The sequence below is a fragment of the Ambystoma mexicanum genome, chromosome 5q, assembly GCF_040938575.1.
Source record: "Ambystoma mexicanum isolate Mex_15411 chromosome 5q, UKY_AmexF1_1, whole genome shotgun sequence".
NCBI lineage: Eukaryota > Metazoa > Chordata > Amphibia > Caudata > Ambystomatidae > Ambystoma > Ambystoma mexicanum.
This window is the reverse complement of record NC_090933.1, coordinates 868,041,115-868,060,576: the sequence shown is the minus strand read 5'-3', so window position 1 is coordinate 868,060,576 and position 19,462 is coordinate 868,041,115. Positions and strand designations below refer to the sequence as shown.

Here is a 19,462-nt window from a genome sequence, read left to right as displayed (position 1 = left end):
GTTGATCTAGTTAGATGAACTGTCAAGATCCATACCTCGGGCTCCTCATAGACTTCCATTGATGATATTATTGAAGATGATGCTTCAGTAACTCCCTGAAACACAGTAATTGCATTAGTATGGTTTTCTATTTTGATAAAAAGAACAGAAACTTTGTGCAGGCGTCAACGGCTCATCTAAATAGACCTGCACAAATGATCAGTTGTCTAAAATAAATAATGGATATGTAAATATGATTCGATTTGCTCGATCGTTGGAAGTGTCACCACCCAGAGATCTGCATCAACTACTAGGGGTGATGTTCTTGTAGAAGAAGGTCCGTCATCTCCCTGAAACATAGTACTTGCGTTAATAAAGAAGGAAGTATAGCGGATGTAATCACGTCATATGATTTCGCTTGATCGAACTGTCAGTATCCATACCTCGAAATGCATAAGAACATCAAGAGACGATGTAACTGCGGTGCACACTTCTGCAAGCTGTTGCGCCGACCCGTAACTGCATGCTCCCCCTTCTTCTTGGACTAATGCTCCATCGACTCCCTGAAACATAGGACTTTCATTAGTAATGAACACAATATTGAAAAAAGAAGACACATAGGAGGGTGACGACAGACTGACATATCAATGGCTAAAAACGAAAGAAACATTGTGTGTAACAATCACGCTACAAGAATGCAAGATCTGATGATCTCCATCGATGGAACTGTCCGAAAACGTACCTCGAGCATCTGAGTGACATCAACGGTAGTCGTCAATACGTTGGACTCCTCAGCATCTCCCTGAAAGACAGTACTTGCATTATTTTGGATAACAATAATTATAACTGAAAACAAAGACTAGAGGACGAGTACAAGGGTGTACCATTAGGTAAAATAATTACACGATAAATTAAAACTATTGATTTACATGCCTAAAACAAGTCAGTGGCAGAATAGCCAAGTAAGATTACCCGATAGGCGCTTGAAGTGGCTGATGACTGCAATAACGACACGGATGGAGAATCTTCCGCCTTCATATTAAGTGGATACATAAATGGGGAAATTATTGTTAGCTAATGCTACACACTACCGCAAGGCCGAGAGATAAATACGTAAACTTGACTCACCAGTGGAGGGATGTGGACGAATAGAGTGGGAATAGCGGTTGAGAGCAATTTTCGCCTCGCTCGCGGTGTGTTCTTCTTTATTAGCAATGATGTGGAGTACATGTCTGAGCTAAAGTGCCTGCTGCAGATGCGGTATCGATCACCCCTCTTGTCCGCAAAGACTTCTATGACTCTACTTTCAAGCTCAGACGGTGGATATCCGCAATATCGGACCCATTCTCTTATCTGATCTATTGTCTTAGGGAAAACATGCATTATAGTACCTTCAGATTTATTATGGGTCTTCGAAGGGCAACCGCCAATGGAACAGGCAGGCATTGTGGAAAGTTCTGAAAAGTAAAGATCAACAATTCTCTATGAATACCAATGTAAACTCAGAACATGTGACTAGTTCCTTGCATGTACTGTCTTGAACGAAAAGAAATTGGACGCAAAATGATTATGGTACATGGCCTTACCTTGACGAACAAACAGTTAGATGCAGGGATCAGAGTAGTTTCTTGTCGTAGAACAGGGAGCAGTTCACAGGTTGCAAACTGAGGAGTTTCCTCGAAGTGGTCACGGAAGTTCACAGAGACGAAGAGCAGATAACCAGCACCTTCACGGGTTGACTAGCAAAGCGCAAAGAAGTGCTCATTAGAAATATGAAGTGGGTTATAAAGGATTCTAAACTGGGGTGTGTTTGTGAATGAATGACGTGTATATGTCGTGGCATTATGCGGTTTGCAGGGGGGCGTCCAGCGTGAGGGGGGATGCTTGGCAGGAGACACGGGTTCTGGAGGTAGACATGGGAACAACAACCCATGCTCTATAGACCGCTTTGAAGTGTACATGGTCTTTGGCACCTCTTGGCCTTTATCGCTCCCTGACAGCTCCACTTGCCAGCGCAAGTACCCCGGTGCGAACTGCCTTTGATAGGGCGGGGGGGGGGTGTGGATTGGGGCGGTAGTCGTGCAGACAAGACACAGGAAGACTTGTGAATGGAGACACACTTATGTGGATTGCAGGGGGGGCGTCCAGCGTGAGGGGGGATGCTTGGCAGGAGACACGGGGTCTGGAGGTAGACATGGGAACAACAACCCATGCTCTATAGACCAGACCACTTTGAAGTGTACATGGTCTTTGGCACCTCTTGGCCTTTATCGCTCCCTGACAGCTCCACTTGCCAGCGCAAGTACCCCGGTGCGAACTGACTCGTTTGCCGCAGGGCCTCACCAAGGAGAGGCCATCTAACTGCATGTAAGAGGCAGGCTGCAGGATCTAGTACATGGAAGGCAGGGGGTGAGTTTATAAATACCTCACCCTCCCAGGAGAATATATGGGTGCAGTTCACCCTGGAGACCCTGGATGCCTAGGCAGTTAGTCAGCAGCAGGCTGGCCTGTGGTGGCAAGGCGGCACGGGCCAGAGGGGGTCATCTCTGTACCCGGTGCCCAAAAGGATGATTTTTTGGGCGGTCTGCGTGAGGGAGGATGCTGGCCGGAGACATGTGGTGTGACAAGACAAGGCACAGGAAGACTATTCAATGGAGACACACTAGATTCATTTAAAAAATCAAAACAACCATTGTTAAAATATATGTTGGGTTTTATTTTAGATCTTAATTTCAATTGAACATAAATAATAAACATTACACATTGTAAAGTTCCGGTTGCAGCACATCCAGGGAAAATCCGCGGTATTGTCCACTGTCGCTGGGGAAATGTTGTCTAATGGCAAGTACCGCACAGGCGGGTATTACTCTCCGAACGCGGTGTCCGAGCCTCCCGTGAAGCCACCAAGTGAAGCAACGATAGGCCACCAGCCTGTACCACCTGTGAAAATGAAAGATGCAAACTGTATTAAAATGACAAAACTTTCTTATCACTGTCGATTCAGGTAAAAAATGTCATTCTGCTTTGAAAAAAATTCTATCTAGAAAATGCACAATATGGAACCAATTTACATGCATTCGAATGATATGTAGATGTAATTTTATATGTGGGAGACGACCATGACATAGTAGTGGCATCACTGACATCACAACCAGAGTATACTTACTCGTTACTCGGATTACGCGGACGAACAGTGCCGCGAAGTTCGTGCATAAGCACCATCATCATCCTCAACACGGTCCGTGAGAGGCAGGCTTCCCTGAACTCTGGCAGCTCGGTGATGCATTGCGGACTTGGCTCGCCTTCCGAAATGTAGGCCAAGCACCCGGAAATTTCACGGCAGCAGCAGTTCTCCTCAGTTGGCATTAGCTCGCACCGATTGCACGTGCACCAGGTGGAGACGCCGTCCATGTGACATGGTCCAGGCTCTTCATCCGTTGACTGGTCCTCCCAACTGCGGTCCGAATCCCCATCGTTTTCGCGTGCTTGCCTTTCCAGGCAAGCACGCTCGTACATATACGGCATTATTGTAGCCATTGTGTGGTAAAGAAAGTAAAATAATTTACAGAGATGGTACAGGTGTTCACAAGGCCTAGAAGCGGCGAAGGTAGCTGACCAGAGCACAGAAACGAGTCACAGAATACTCAAAGTAACACAGAGAGAGGAATGGAATCGAAAATCTGCTGCTGTGTGTTGTGAAACGGTGTGTTTATACTTATTGAGGAAAGAGCCGTCCTGCCATTTCCATGGCGACACTTCATTAGCTGAGGCGCAGCGATTGTTGACACGAAACGTGCTTTGGCATTGGGAAATGGGCAGTACGCGTCTGCTGATGTCAGGCTCAGGGGCGGGGGATTTGATTTAGTGCCGCAAAAGCAGGTGAGCCAGGGCGATGGGGGGGAAATGATAGGATTATCATAAAATGGCGGCTGTTTTCGAGTGCGTTAATGGACGAAAAGTCGGGTAAGGTCCATAGGAAAGTTTTCTACGATCTACCGATTTATGCTTAAAAACACATGGCCGAACCATAGGAACAATAAAAAAAAAAGTCCCGGAACTATCCTTTAAGAAAAAAGAATTAGAGCAAAAGGTAAATCAAGAACAACTTAAAAGAAGATGCTTACAGTAACGACAGGAATGTTCAAGAGCCGAGATTATTTTTCGTCTCAGTAATACTTCTTGAATTGGCCATAAGTTAATGTCAGCCTCATGAAATCATTCCTATGTTGTGGAGATGGACATTTTATCAGATCTGGTTCAGCAGTACTACATTTCTTATGTTCAAATACTGTCCCATCAAAATCTTTATATAGCAGACACGTGGTTCGATTTCTAGACCAATCCCACTGAAATAACTTGGTTTTGACTTCATTTGGATTTTCTAGTTATGTTTTCAATGAGACATCAGCGTAGGCTAAAGCATTTATGACCTCTTTATGCCATTTTTCCTCAAACTTGTCATCCGATCGTGTTATATGTTAAGCAAGGACACTTATGAGCATGTTTGATTTTTTTGCTAAGAGACATTTCCTACATAAGGATATTAAGTGCCATAGGTAGCGTGCATATATCGATATCAGCCCCAACTCATTTAGAATTAACGCAATTGGTACACAATTCGGTAAAACCCCAAAAATGTTTACAAAATTTGGATTCAAATCTACACCATACCGCTTCTTGCAAAATAGGCAGTGTTTCAGCCCCATACAGCAAAATTGGTGTTAGTTTTTGTCTGAAGTACATTAAAACCGGTAAAATGGAACACTTCCCATATCGTGCCTGAATAATCTTGGACTGGGAAGTTGTCATGTCAAGTTTACAGTTCCAATTGCTCAATTGAGCTTCACTCTTGGCACCCGCGAATATAACCCCCAAATAGGTATATTGTTGTACGCATTCCAATTTTTCATTATGTATTGACCATTTGATGATGATGTTTTTCTTCAAAGGGGGATTGTATCCCATTACCTTTGTCTTGTATTAAGTTTACAGTTAGCAGATTCTTAGTCACATAGGTAGACAAAGCGTCTAACAGTTTTTCAGGCGTTTTCAATATTAGCACTAGATCGGCATACAAAAGGTTCGTAATTTTCTTGGTTGCCAATTTTGGGGCATCTGAAATAACGTCAACCAAAAATCTTACATAGGTCTGCTATAAAAAAAAACCTGAACAAGGCCGAGGCAAGGATACACCCTTGTCAAAGTCCTCTGTATGTCTTGATGGGAGTTGACAATAAGCCTTCCAGATTTAATCCGATTTGGATGCTCGTTTCAGAATACAGGGTAGTTATCAATGCAATAATGTATGGTGGGCATTTCCCATATTTTAGTTTTTCTACCAATAATTGTTGTGAAACTTAATCATATGCAGCCCGCATACCTACAAATACTATGTATAGTGGTTGTTTTAATGTACGGTGATGTTGTATTATTGTTAGTAAGTTCACCGACTTTCCGAAACCCGCTACAAATCCTGTCTGACAGGGGTCTCTCTTGGCATTATCTATCGCCCATTTATTAAAGTCTCTTAGGATAAACCTTCCAAACATTTTCACGGTGACATCGAGGAACTCAATCGGCCTATAGTTAGAGGCACATGACCAATTGCCCTTTTAAAAAATTGGTACTATAATAGATTTGCGCCAGGTTTCTGGCATCTTACCCGAGTTCAGGACCAAGGAAAAAATATTGTGAGGTTTTTTCACCCACAATTCAGGTTGTTCTTTAAGCATATAGTTACTTCGGGCCATCGGGTCCGGGCGCTCCTGACCTACTTGATTTACGTATAAAATCTAGAACATCTTCAGATATCTACAATTCTTTTATGCCATGTAAGGATTTTGTAATTGTTGGGATTTCCAAAACTGTGCTAGCGTATAGATCTTTGTAATGCATTACTCCCCACTGGCAAGGCTCCGGGTCCAGACGGATTCACAAACAAATTTTACAAAACTTTTGCAAAATAACTCATACCATATCTGACAAAGCTCTTTAACGTCCTCTGGGAAACAGGGTCTGTCACACAATCTATGGCTGAATCAAACACAACTTTACTCCTAAAACCCGGAAAAGACCTGGCAGATTGTGCATCCTACCGACCCACAGCCTTGCTCAATACCGACGCCAAGCCGTTTAGTAAAATCATAGCACATCGCCTGGGGAAGGTGTTACCTACACTAATAGATAGGGATCAGACAGGCTTTATACAGGGCCGGGCGGCCCACAACAACATTCAGAGTGCAATAGACCCAATAGCTCTAGCCCCCTCCATACCAGGTCCCCTTTCATTACTATCCTTAGATGCCCATCGGGCCTTTGATAGCATGTCATGGGACTACCTGCAGTTGGTCCTAAGGGTTTTGGTTTCGGCCCACAATTTTCCAAATTGGTTCTGTCCAACCTCCGGATCCCCTCCACCCAAATACGAGTCAACGTCCACTGGACGCCACAGATTTCCCTCGGCAGGGGGACCAGGCAAGGGTGTCCCCTATCGCCTTTGGTTTTTGCGCTAACAATGGAACCACTAGACCAACACATCCGCCTCCACCCCGAAATCCAAGGGTTTGTGGTAAAAGACCAGAGCCACAAAGTAGCGCTCTATGCGGACAATTTGCTCTGTTTCAAAAGAGGCTCAGACCTCGGTTCCCCCGCTTATGAGGCTGCTTGAAAGGTTTGCACAGATCTCTGCCTTCACCATATACATGGCCAAATCAAAGGGACTGAATTTATCTGAAACACTGCAGGGACTAAATGCCTTACAGAACACCTTCTCTCTCTGCTGGGGAAACTCCAAAATTACATACCTTGGGGTGCATTTAACTCCTACATACTCGGGGCTGGTGAAAGACAATATTCCCCCACTGATAAAAGACGCAAAGTAATCTCTACAAAAATGGGCCCTCCAGGAAATATCATGCCTAAGCGCATAACAGCTGTCAAAATGACCTTGCTACCCCGGCTTCTTTATGCCTTCCAGGCACTCCCAGTCCATGTTCCCGAGCGAGACTTACAAGGCTTGCAGAAGGAAATAGGCCAATTTATCTGGCAGCGTAAAACACCTAGAATTCAGTGTAAAATTCACATCAGAAGCAGGCAGCTGAGAGGCTTGGTGCTTCCCTCCATCCTAAGATACTACCGAGCAACCCAAATTGCCCCCATCCTGGGCTGGGCAAGCCAAGCGGATCCTTCCTCCCCCCAAGTGGCGGGGGACATCGAACAAATGTTCTTCGGGGCTCCTCTCCCTCATCTCCCCTTCCTATCGCGGGAGGCAAGGGCCTTCCGGAAACCCCTACTCCCAACCACAGGCTCCACGCTCCGATGCTGGGACAGGCAGTACACGCTAAGGGGGATTACACCGGGACTGGGTCATCTAACCCCAATCACGCAGAACCCAGCCTTCACTCCAGGGCTTCAACCCAGGTCATACCAAAACTGGACAGGTTCCGGGACCCTGAGACTACAAGAGCTCTATGATGACAACAACGCTTTGACCTTCACTCAGTGCAAGGAGAAATGTAACCTCCCAGAGACTGAGATTTAGATATATACAATATACAACTTAGGCATTGGGTCACCAACCCCACAGTTAAAAAGGCTGCTACCAGGCTCCCCACAGGCCAAGAGTTAACGTCTCGGAAGGTCAACGCTCACACAAAGTGGCAACGTGTTATCGCCTTCTAGAAAACGTCCCGGAGGGGAAACTTTCTTACATGGGGGCATGGTAGAGGGAGCTGGGGAGGGAGATAGCTCCGGAGTCTTGGCAGAGAATCTGGGACAGAGCACATAGGTCCTCTAGGTGCACAACAGTCAGGGAATGCGCACTTAAGATACGCTACCGATGGTACTTCACGCCGCAAAGGCTGCGCGCAATAAACGTAGATTACCCTGATGTATGTTGGCATGGTTGTGGGGCCAAGGGAGACCTGGGGCGCACCTGTGGTGGGATTGTCCGACCATTCAATTCTTTTGGCTGGAGGTCAGACCCAAAATTAAGGACATTTGCGGAACCATCCTCCCTATGGACCCATTAGTGATGGTGGTGGGTGACACCCCAGATGATGGATCCTATCCACAGTCCGGTCCCAGAGCGCGACTAATCACACAACTACTTATGGTGGCTCGTCTTACGCGCGCTCGATTCTGGAAAGAACAGGAGGGTCCCCACATTGCGTACTGGTGGGTCAAGGTTTGGGAACTTCTTGGAATAGAGAAACGGTTGCTATGGAAAACCGGACGGCCAAATTAAAAAACATCTGGGGCCCATTCCTTGATCATGTGGAGGAAAAGGAACACATGTTCTTCCAGCCTAGACTGGTTAAATACCTTCTCCAACCCTGACAAGCTTTGGAACGAAGGAAGGACCCATTTGTTCGAAATCGATATGGGGGGGGAATCTGCAGCGCATTGGGGGCAAGGCCTTGAACTAATGGTGATTTTTTCTTTTTTTTGTCTTTTTCTCCCAATTAAGAATGTTACAGACCACAAAGCTACAACATTACACCCCCGAGGGTCGTTTATGAAATATACTCACTAGAGGTATTATAAAGACGTTAAAATGAAATGTTGATACAACTTCAATTCAGCTTTTAACAATGTAAGTACAGTGACAAAAGTTGAATTTTTTATTTTTGAATTTCAGTGGCAGACTCAATGGATGAGTGACATTGGGGCGGTTGACCGTCATTTTGCAATCTAGTATTATTGCCACTGATTTACTTCTGTAATGAATTCAATGTCTATCGATGTTTCAATAAAAAGATTGACAAAAAAAAAAAAAAAAAAAAACACTGAAAATAATAAGCTAAAATAACAAATCAAAATAATAACCACTACTTGTTCCCGAGCCCTCTAATTATATGGTGCTCCTAATTCTATCTGCGTATTTATTTTCAACACTAGTCAAAAAAGTGCACCATGGCGGCACCCTCCAACCCCTTTCAGAGCTAGGTTCCTGTATCTTCTGTATATACTCTCTTCACTTGCTTAATAAAAATGATTAAAATGGCCATATTAAAAAAAAAATGCGCTTTACTTCGCACAACCACCCAATTCGTTCACATTTAATCACTTTGTGCTCCCTGCAACTCACACTGCTCTACATTCCCCAAGACCTAATATTTGTCTATCCTTGCATTTTATACTCACGTGCCTGTGTTCTTCGAAGAGCCTCCGTTTGCTGTTAATCCACAACGCCTGGGCCTCTCCCTGGGGCCGCACCAGGCTCCAAAGAGCAGCGGGGCATTCTCAAAGCCGAAACCCACAAGAACCGCTTTCTTCTGCGTACGTGTTTTTTGGGACTGGTCAGCTGTAGGTGGGCGCAGCCTTTCCGGAGAGGCCCTGGATCTCACCGCAGGTATGGTGGGGGCCGAAGAAATCACATCAGGGTCACCAAATGAAGGCACGTACCTTATTTGCACGTCCAATATAATGGCAAAGTTTATATAATATAGGAAAATGCAAGCAAAGAACTCTGCTGCCCAAGAGCACTCTTCCAAAATTTACAAGGGCAGCACATTATGAAAGACAATTTCGTCATGGATGACATCACTACATATAGTCAGAAATCACAATGCTGATTGGATTGGCCATGTGGCACAGCCTGATCTATAGGGGATGCCAGGCGTTAATTGGCCACTGCTTCCCAGTCGGTCTTGTGGCAAGTGGGTCAGCTAGCCTCATCTTCACAGTTAAGGTCAGTTTGAGAGAGAAAGAAACATTCCTGACCAAGCTAAACAACAAGAACCGAGTAATGGCGGATACCTGGACATCACATACAAGTAGGGTTCTTTGTAGAGAGGGGATAATATAGTGGCATACCGACCTCTACATTCAGGGCTTCATTCAGACCGCACCACCTGCACTCAGTATCTCTTCTGGGGGTTCGATTTACGGCCTAGCCTTCTGGTGCCTCATAAGGACAGACGTGTTGTTTGGAAGAATATATTGCTACCGTGGATTAGGCCTGGAATGGTCAAAGCGAGGGGGGGTTTAGATTCTTATCATGAAGGCAACGGTGGGGTTGGGGCGGGTGAGCTCTGGCCTGGCGGGGTGGAGCGTGAGAGGGCATGGGCAGTTTAGTGGAGATGGATGGGCATTTGTGCACCAGCCTGTTCCTGCCCCACGCTCTCTGCCAAGTGCATTCTGTGCGAGAACGATACCAGAGATTTGCAACATAGAAGGGACCGTGAACGGATGGACTTCCGTGAGAACAAGGTTCGCACGGAGCGAGTGTAATGTGTGAGTGGCTTGGTCCCTCTGCAAGGGAGGCAAGGGGTGCGGATGCTGTGGCCTCACCCAACAGTAGATTTCGGGCCTAATACAAAATGGAGTCCTAGTGATGGGGCTTGGGTAGTGTAAATAGCCAGTTGCGCTTATGTTATAGAGTTCTTACCCCTACAGTAAATGAGGGGGCCTAGTCCCACAGCACTGTGTTGACGTTTATTCTATTTGACAATGGCGAAGGGGTGGGTTAGGACCATGTCCTTCTCAACAGCAGCCAGGGGCGAGCACAGGTCCTGGTTGGGTGTGACAGAGGAGGAGGCTGCTGCAGCATTGGCCAGTTCCTTGCAGATTTTGAAAAGTGTGGCCGTGCGGTTTAATGCCACTGAGATGCCGGCTTGAATAAAGGCCCTTTTCTTGGTGCGGATGCAGAGTCGATTTTGCCTTTGAAGGAAGCGGCAGGCCAATTTAGATGGTGTGCCAGACACATTCCATTTCCGCTTCGGACTGACCCTCAGGACAGGGGCAAGGGTGTCAAGGGTGTTGGAGAGATTGAGGTTAGCGAGGGCTGGGTCAGTGTGGGAGTCAGCCAAAGGAGTGGGTGCAGAGTAGTTGGAGGCAAAGGCAGCCACTGTCACTTTTTTCATAGGTCTGGTGACTTTGAAACAAAGTGGCTGTGTCAGGTGTGTTGCTGCAAGAGGAGAGCTTTAGGTATGGAGAGGAGAGAAGAGAGTGGTCAGTCCAAGCAAGAGGTAGTGAAGGGGGACACAGAGAGGGAAGTCAGATGAGAGCATCCAAGGTGGAGCCAGAGGGTAGCATAGAGAGGGAGAGAGAGTTGTGAAGGTTGCGGAAAGGACCTGAGGAATCAGGAGAGTCCAGAGGGATGTTCAGGTCACCCATCAGGAGGAGTTGCGAGGAGGAGAGTAGTGAGGAGGCCAGATTAGCCCATTCTGAGAGGAAGAGAGTGGACTGACCTGGTGGCTGATAGAAGGTGGCCATAGTAAGAGAAGGTTTAGGGGAGAGTGAGAGCCTGCAAACTAGGCACTTGAAGGAGGTGTAGGCCTAAGTAGGGATGATGAACACAGGTGTCCACTCTGGGAAGCTGAGCGCCACACCCCACCAGTCTTCTTAGACCTGGGCCAGAGAGGATTTTGTAGCCCTCAGGAAGGAGTGTGTCAACGCTTGTGGCAGAGCTATCCTTGAACTATATCTCTGTGATGGCGATCACATCAAGATCCACGAGTTCGAGGAGGTTGTAGAGGTCATATGAGCGTTTGACGGCAGGAGTGTTGAGAGTAGCAATGTGGAGCAACTTGCCGTCTGTGAAGGTCTTCCTCGGGGGGAGGGGACAGCGGATACCCCTCAAGAGGGCCGGGCAGGATGATGGAGGATGGTGAGCGGGCCATGGTGGCCAGGATAATATAGCACTGCAGCGAGGGCTGTGCAGAGGGGGGGAGGGGGGGAAAGTAATAGAAGGCAAGGGAGCCTGTGCATGGGGGAGGTTGGGAGGGGGGCAGAGAAGGCGAGAGAGCCTGGCCTGAGGGAGAGGTGAGGTTAGAGAGGCGAAGGATGAGCCTGTCTAAGAGAAGGTTGGGTTGAGGACCCTGAACCATGATGGACCCATTTAGATAAACATTAATGATGACTCTGGAAATGGCAAAGAAGTCAAGAAGAACCTCCCACCGAGTGCCACCATTAATAGGAGATGAGGCGATAGGAAGCCAACTATGTAGCGAGTCCATAGGTCAGATTTGTTAATGAAGAAGAGGATGTCAGTGAGAGTCTCTGGCGGAAGCCACGACATAGGTGTCTGCAGTAGGTAGGCCTGTGTTGGAGACAGGTATGTCCTTCTTAAGTTTCTTCTGGACAGATTTAGTGATAGGAGATAGTGCAGCAGTTGGTGAGTATAGGAGAGATATATAGTGCCATGGTTGGCTGCAGTGGAGGGGTTGGGGGGGGGGGGGGGTGAGGGAGACACTGACCAGTCTGCAACACTGACACCTGGAGAAGGGGTGTGGGGTGCACAAGGGGGGGGGGGGGAGAAAGAGAAAAGAGGGAAGCGCTCCAGTTCGAGAAGACACCCAGCAGCTAAGGCAAAGCTAGATTCAATTTTTTAACAGGTAAAACAAATGCAGCAACTTGGCACAGCTAGATTTGAATTTTGCCAGAACAGGTATCCACAGAATTGATGAGGTCAAGTGAATAAAGAGTATGCATTACATATATTACCAAGGGGTGGGCCTTCTTTGGGAGGGCTGCCATTAAGGGTGGCACCTCCCATGCTTTCGTCCTGGTCATCCCAGATTCCTTACACATCACTTAAAGGACTAAATATGAAGGTTAAAATCACATACAACCATAAAAGTGTTGGCAGGGTCAGATCCTTCCCATAGTTGGACCAGCTCGTAGATTTTGTTTATGATTGTAATTGAATTGGCTCGGTTATTGACATTAAAGAGCCGCGTGTACTGATCTTCTTGTAGTTGAAAAACCAGATGTTGGCGTTATAATATACCCATCTCCCTTGTGACCACATTCAATTCAAGATAGAATCTAACGAAATGAGCATGCCACCACTAGGGCACCCTTGTGTGCTGGGATCTGGAAGGACTTGTAACCTGGCATTTCCATCAGATCGGTGGACCACGTTTCCTGAAAAAGGATGTGCTGATGCTCTCTGATAAACATTTGCCAGCTTGGGCCTTCCAGTGCATTTATACACCTGCTATGTTCCATGAAAATAAACAACAACATTGCTGGGTTGATGTATCCACCCGGTTACCCTGTATACCTCAATCAACAGCCTCCAAACCTTTGCCTATTTTGTTAGGTTGTTCATTATTTGATAACTAATACAGATATTAAAGCTGGGGTATTTACAACAGGAGGACGTGCAGTTGAAGCCCCCTTATTTTAACACTAGATCCTGTACTCAGATGGTCCCAGGTATCTACTGTGTACATCTTTAAGCCATTTGTCACTCCTGCTGGGGGATAGGTACGGTAATCTATAGCCAGTAAGCCACTGACCAAAAGCCTGTTAGTAAAATAAATTTGAATACAGTCAAATGTACTATTACGGACTCTACTTCACACACACCTCACTATATCCTCCCTGATGATTGAAGTATACCCCTTAACATACCTATGCCAGTGGATACACTGATTTTCCTCTAAGCTCTGAGCAAGCCTTGGAACATTGCACATCAACAATGAAGGCGCTCAACCCCAATTGGCCTCCTTCACCAGTCAGTAAGACAATAAGCCCCAAACAAAACAATATAGACCCATTCAACTCTGTACTGTGTAGGTGTCAATATAACACAAGAACCTCACCATTGAATGGAACAAGGTTGTTTGGGTTATTTAGGTGCTGCTGTCATGCGCTGATGTTGTTACTCAATACCAATATTGCTGTAATGCAATATCAAACTCCAGAGTAATTAGGATTAAGATCAATATTTTTTAAAAAAAATATTTTTATTAGTTTTATAACATGAACAATCAATATAACACCCTCCATCCCCTCTCCCTCTCCACCCCCCCCGGGATGTCCACCCTTCAATTTGGCTTCTGTTTGTAGAGTCAGTGATTTATCTGAACATATCAAGAATTCTAATTGTATGTGGGCATCCCTGTTCCATATAGTCGCTTTGTAGGTACTCCAAGGTGTCCAACCAGTCCTCCCTGAATTTCTAATAGTTCCCTTGTAAGTTGTATGTCATATGTTCCATTGCTATATGGTACCATGCTCTTCGTATCCAGTCTATTGCAACGGGTGGGGACCTTTGCTTCCATTTCTGGGCGATTTCCAACCACACCCCAATTAGAAGACCCATGAAGTTTCTTTGTGTTTTGGAGAGGGTTTTGTCCTTCGGGTTCCAAATCCCACAAAGCCACACCTCCCCCCCTAACGCCCCCAGAGTCTCAGCCCCCTGGAATATTGAGCTCATGTGGTCTTTCACATCTGTCCAGTATTGTTGAAGCTTTGGGCAATCCCACCAAATGTGTCTCCAATTTCCTTCCCCTCCACATGCCCTCCAGCATATATTGGGAGAGTCCCGGAACATTCCGTGGAGCCTTTCTGCCATGTAGTGCCATTGTAGGAGAATTTTCATCCACATTTCTTTTGAGTGGATGGCTCTCGTTAATTTAGATATCATCCCCCATGTGTATTCCCACTGCCCCCTTCGGATCGTCCTTCTCAGGGTTTTTTCCAACCTCTTAATATATTGCCAGGTGACCTTCTCTCCTGCGGAGTTGATGAAAGTATATTTATTTCATACAAACTTCTTTGATCCGCCCTTTGACATGTATTGCTCAAATGGGGTAGTTCTCTGGTGGCTGCTTGCCTTATTCTCGGTGTGTCTAGCCAATGGTACAATTGGTCGTATTTATACCTATCCGTCCCCTTCAGGTGCAGTAGGGTCGTGCAATCTTCAAAAGGTCCTTATTTGTTGTTCCTGATACATATCCCCTATCATATTGCAACCCGCTTCCTCCCACTTTTGGAATGCCTTATTCTCTAGACCTGGCGGAAATTCTGGGTTTCTGAATGGGGCTGGGTCTTTGGTTAGTGTACCTTTCTTAGTTGCTCTGTCCGATATTTCCAATGGTGCCTGCTTGATTTCGCCTATGCGTAGATTGGGATGTCTGTGTGTCTTCCCTGCCCATAGCATGTGTCTTGTCGGGGTATTCGCCACTGCCCTATCTTGAGCAACCCACAGTTTTTGGGACTCTTCCGGAATCCATTCCTTCAGGACCCATAGTTGGGCTGCCTCATAGTACCTTCTAAAGTGGGGTAGAGCGCAGCCCCCTTCTTTCCGTGAGGCTGTTAGTACCGAGCTTGAGATTCTAGGGATTTTCCCTTGCCAGATATATTCCTTGACTGCTTTCGTTAGGGATTTGAAGAACGCCCTCGGGAGTCTTATTGGTAGGCCCTGAAATAGATACAAGAGTTTGGGTAGGATGGTCATCTTGACGACCGTTATGCGCCCCCACCATGATATCGATAACGGGTTCCACCTTTCCATGTCCCGTTTGACTTGTTGCAACAGGTTTGGGTAGTTTTGGGAGTATAATTGCTGTATTTTATGTGTTAAGGCGATACCCAGGTATTTGGTCCCTGTCGTAGCGATTTTTTGGAGAGTGCCTGCTACCGATTGGATTCGGGTTGTGTCTCCCACCAGTATCAGTAATTCGGATTTCTGTCTGTTTATCTTGAGGCCGGATATATCTCCTGCACTAGTAAAGGGAGAGAGTTTTCGGGATCTCCCAACGTTAACAACATATCATCAGTATATGCCACAGTTTTGTGGGCAATACCTCCCATGTCTATTCCCTTTATATTTTGGTTGTCGCTTATTCACGCTAGCAGTGGTTCCAGGAAAATTGCGTATAATAGGGGGGGGATAGTGGGCAACCTTGTTTCGTCCCTCTCTCGATTTGTATTTTATTAGACAGGAACCCATTCACCGCTATTCTAATGCTGGGGGATTTGTAATTGACTTTCATCATTTTAATAAATGTTTCTTCTATGCCCATTTTCCTAAGATCAATATTTTATTATATAACCCTCGAAAAAAAAGTGACTTGTGCAAAAATGCTAGGTATTCATAACAACTTTTTTTTTTTATTATAAAAAAGGCATTACCCAACTCTTATTTCTACCCAGATTTCAACAATGGTGTTGTGACACATAATAGGTGTGTGTCGCACAACCCCAGTTTTAGTCTTGAAATGTCTGTGCCACTGATCTGTGGCAGGAAATGTCATCAATGGTTTAAGGAACAACTAGGGTTAGCTTGATCATGGAACTCTGAACTTTGGATGGTTTTTGCAATATTCGTCATTCAAAATGCAGGATATTATTTCCTCATCTGCGCTGCTTTTAAGACAACTTAAACACAATGCAGAAACCTTATTTATTAATGCTGGTCTTTAATTATATATATATATATATATATATATATATATATATATATATACACACACACACACACACACACACACACACTCCATGAAATAAATTGAAAAGTGCTTACCACCACTTTACAAGTGTTCAATAGGGTGGGTCAACCGCCTTTCAAATAGGTAAACTGGTGTGTATTCATTTATTTGAATCATACTATTGCGGTATTTTTAAAAGTCCATGTACTTACTTCAGTGTTGCTCCCCGGTCTAGCATTTAATTCTTGTGGTCTGTAAATATACGTCCTTTACGTCTATATGTTCTCTTCTTCCTAACCGATCTCAGTTTAGTATAGGACAAATACGAGTGGGGGACAGAATATACTTAATCTGTCAACTATATTATGGTACAGTTAAAGAACCTGAACTCGGTGTTATATGTACGTTCTCACCTCCCACAGTTGTACGATTTTTACTTGAGTAAGGGACTGTATGAGATTGTATGAGATTGAGAAGCCGGTCTGCTTCAGGAAAGGTAGATTCTTAAGGAACCATCGTTATAGCGACACTTTCTCCCTTTTTTTAAAATCGAGAATCTAGTCAACCCTAAATTATGCCTCCTCTCCTCTTTCTCGCCTTTTACTTTAGGGTGCTGCCTTATGAAAAGTTACCCAGAGAAGTGAAGCCTACAAATAGAAGACATCAGGAACAGACCCAATACCATATCTCATGGGGATAATAACATTTAACTCTATCGATGTAGTTCTTTTTCTTTTACATCTTTTAATATTGATTCCATATCTCCACAGTGTAATCAGGAATAGGAACTCTAAATCAGGGGTGATAGGTGTTTTTCAACAGATGTAAATTCTTTTTACAGGTCGAGATAGACCATATATTGCTTATCCTGTACTTAAGATGAGAACCCCTGCTTGAATCAGGACCTCACCGTCTAAGTTTTCTCCACGGACTAGACCACGTAATTAATGTTTCCTCGTCTAGTCAAAGATTAAACTCAATCTTAGAGATAGAATTTAGCATCTATGGCTTATCTTTTTCTCTCTCACTTTTCTATCAACGGTCACAACATAGAAAGACAGATGCTTTTTCCATTGTCAACAAGAGTGGGAAATATACTCACCGGATGAAATTATTGCATGTTTTGTTTTACGGTAATAATTGTACAGTGGCCAATACTCCTGAAGAAAGTTCCGAAAATAACCAATGAGAACTGAAACGTGTTGAGTTCATGTATCTGGTTAAGCAGATAACCTTTCAAAGATAAAAATCCTAATGATAGGGTAAAAACAACTACACTAAAGACAATTAACAGGTTGTATTCCATTCTGGTAGGGCTGTTGAGTCTGAGTCTGAGGAATTGTCCTACGGGTAAGTTCTCTGGTGTGGCGGGGATGGCAGCTAGAATAAAGCAATAATGAAATTAGCCCCTCATCTCCCCCCACCCAATATTCCGACCATGCTAATACACCCTGCAGGTGTTTTTTTTTTCTATAGGTGAACTAATAACATCAATTATTGGGGCAAATTATTCTGTTTAGGGTTACCTCTAGACAAAGCTGAAGCATTCTTTTTGCCCAAATAATCTGATCGACTGGGGGTTATTTGAGGAGGACCACTAATACAACCTGCCCGAAATCCAATCCCCTTGTTAACACCTATGTCACCAGTTGGACACCCTTCTTCACATGCACTGCCAAGAAGTGCTGCTTTCTTAGATCATTCAAGTTTTATTGAAAACATATAAAAGGAATTACAAAAGCAAAACATAAGAACGTTAAGGAGGTACGAGAATTAACAGGCATAATTTGTTAACAAACAGCACAATTAAATATTGCACCCTCAATGATCTTAAAAACATAATAGTTCAGTTACTGCACTGGACAATACACAACATAAAAACCAAAAGAAGCATACAATTACTACACCTGGACAACAAAAATCATAATGCACTGGGAACAAATCATTTAGAACTGCAACACTGGATGAACATGGATGAGTTCGGAGGCTACAATAACGTAAAAGACCACATGTCATGGGGTGGTTTAAAATGCAGGCCAGGATTGTCTTTTTGGGTCACAAACTGAATGAATGGGTTCCATTCGATCAAGAACTTAGTCATGTCCCCTTTAAGATTGGCCTCAATCTTACACATAGATACGATAAAGCATACCTCATCTCCCCATTCCCTGATATCTGGTGCAGCAGGGGACTTCCAACTGCGTGCCAGTACTACCCTGGTCGCAACCAAAACGTGCATAGGCAAACAGGCCGATCTGGCAGACAGCTTATAGTGCCTTTCTAAATCTTCATTACCCAACAGTACTACCAGAGTCTCCATCAGAGGTTGTATCCCAGTTATCAGTTTGATCTGAGCGAGGATTTCCTTCCAGTAAGGTTGGATTAACGTGCAGAACCACCATATGTGTAAAAGGGTTCCTGGGGCTTGTGTACATCTTCAACATCAGTCGGATATGGCCGGGTTCATCTTGTGAAGCCTCACAGGGGTAAGGTACCACCGGAATAACAATTTAGAACTGTCCTCCTGCAAGGAGACGTATAGATGATTTACCAGCCCGGGCCTATACAGCATACCATGTAAGGTCTCAGAGGGGAATTCAGATCTTCCTCAAATGTTGCCATGTACGAATGTGGGCCCTTAAACAGACAAGCGATGAGAACCTGGTACAGGGAGGAGATCTTCCAGGAAGGGGGAAGGTCCTCTGTAAAGAGGTCTTGAAAACAGTGTCATATCCCGCTTAGCATGCCGATGTACGCTTGCAGAGGACAACCCATGACTAATTTGAATATTTGTCAACCTCACGCACCATGAAAAGCTGCTTGCATTTATCAAAAGTCAATGGCTGTTCAGCCGCAAATAACTGTCCCAGGCATTCTAGACCTCCTTAAACCTATCTCACAAACCTACCCCACTGGCAACCTGGTGGGAACTCGGTGTGTATTCCAAATTCGAGTGAGAGGGTAAGGAAACTTAGTTCTGGAGTACCTCCAGGCAGCATTATCCCATAAGTCATCACACCACAGGTCATTGGTAAGAGCCTAATCTCTAGTCATCTAACCTTGAAGGACCTCCAACACCAGTCGTGTAAGGGGGCTGGAATCATATCCGGCTCTATATGCAACCAGCGTTTGGGGTTACGGGCTGCAGTTCTGCTATCCAATAAGGGAGCCAGCTGAGCTGCGTAAAGATAACTTTCTATGTCTGGGACCACTAGACCGCCCTCATCTAAAAAGAAGGGATTTTAAATACTCGAGTACCGGCTTGGAAATCCATATTGGGGGGGTGGGGGGGGGGCTGAAAGATGTACAGCAGGCAC

At 45.1% G+C, this 19,462-nt stretch overlaps 1 protein-coding gene across 1 annotated transcript in view; it reads right to left on the bottom strand.

Moving 5' to 3' along the window:
- Window positions 1-19,462, bottom strand: part of CIBAR1 (CBY1 interacting BAR domain containing 1) — a 956,902-nt gene that overhangs the window by 827,286 nt on the left and 110,154 nt on the right. The window lies entirely within an intron of this gene.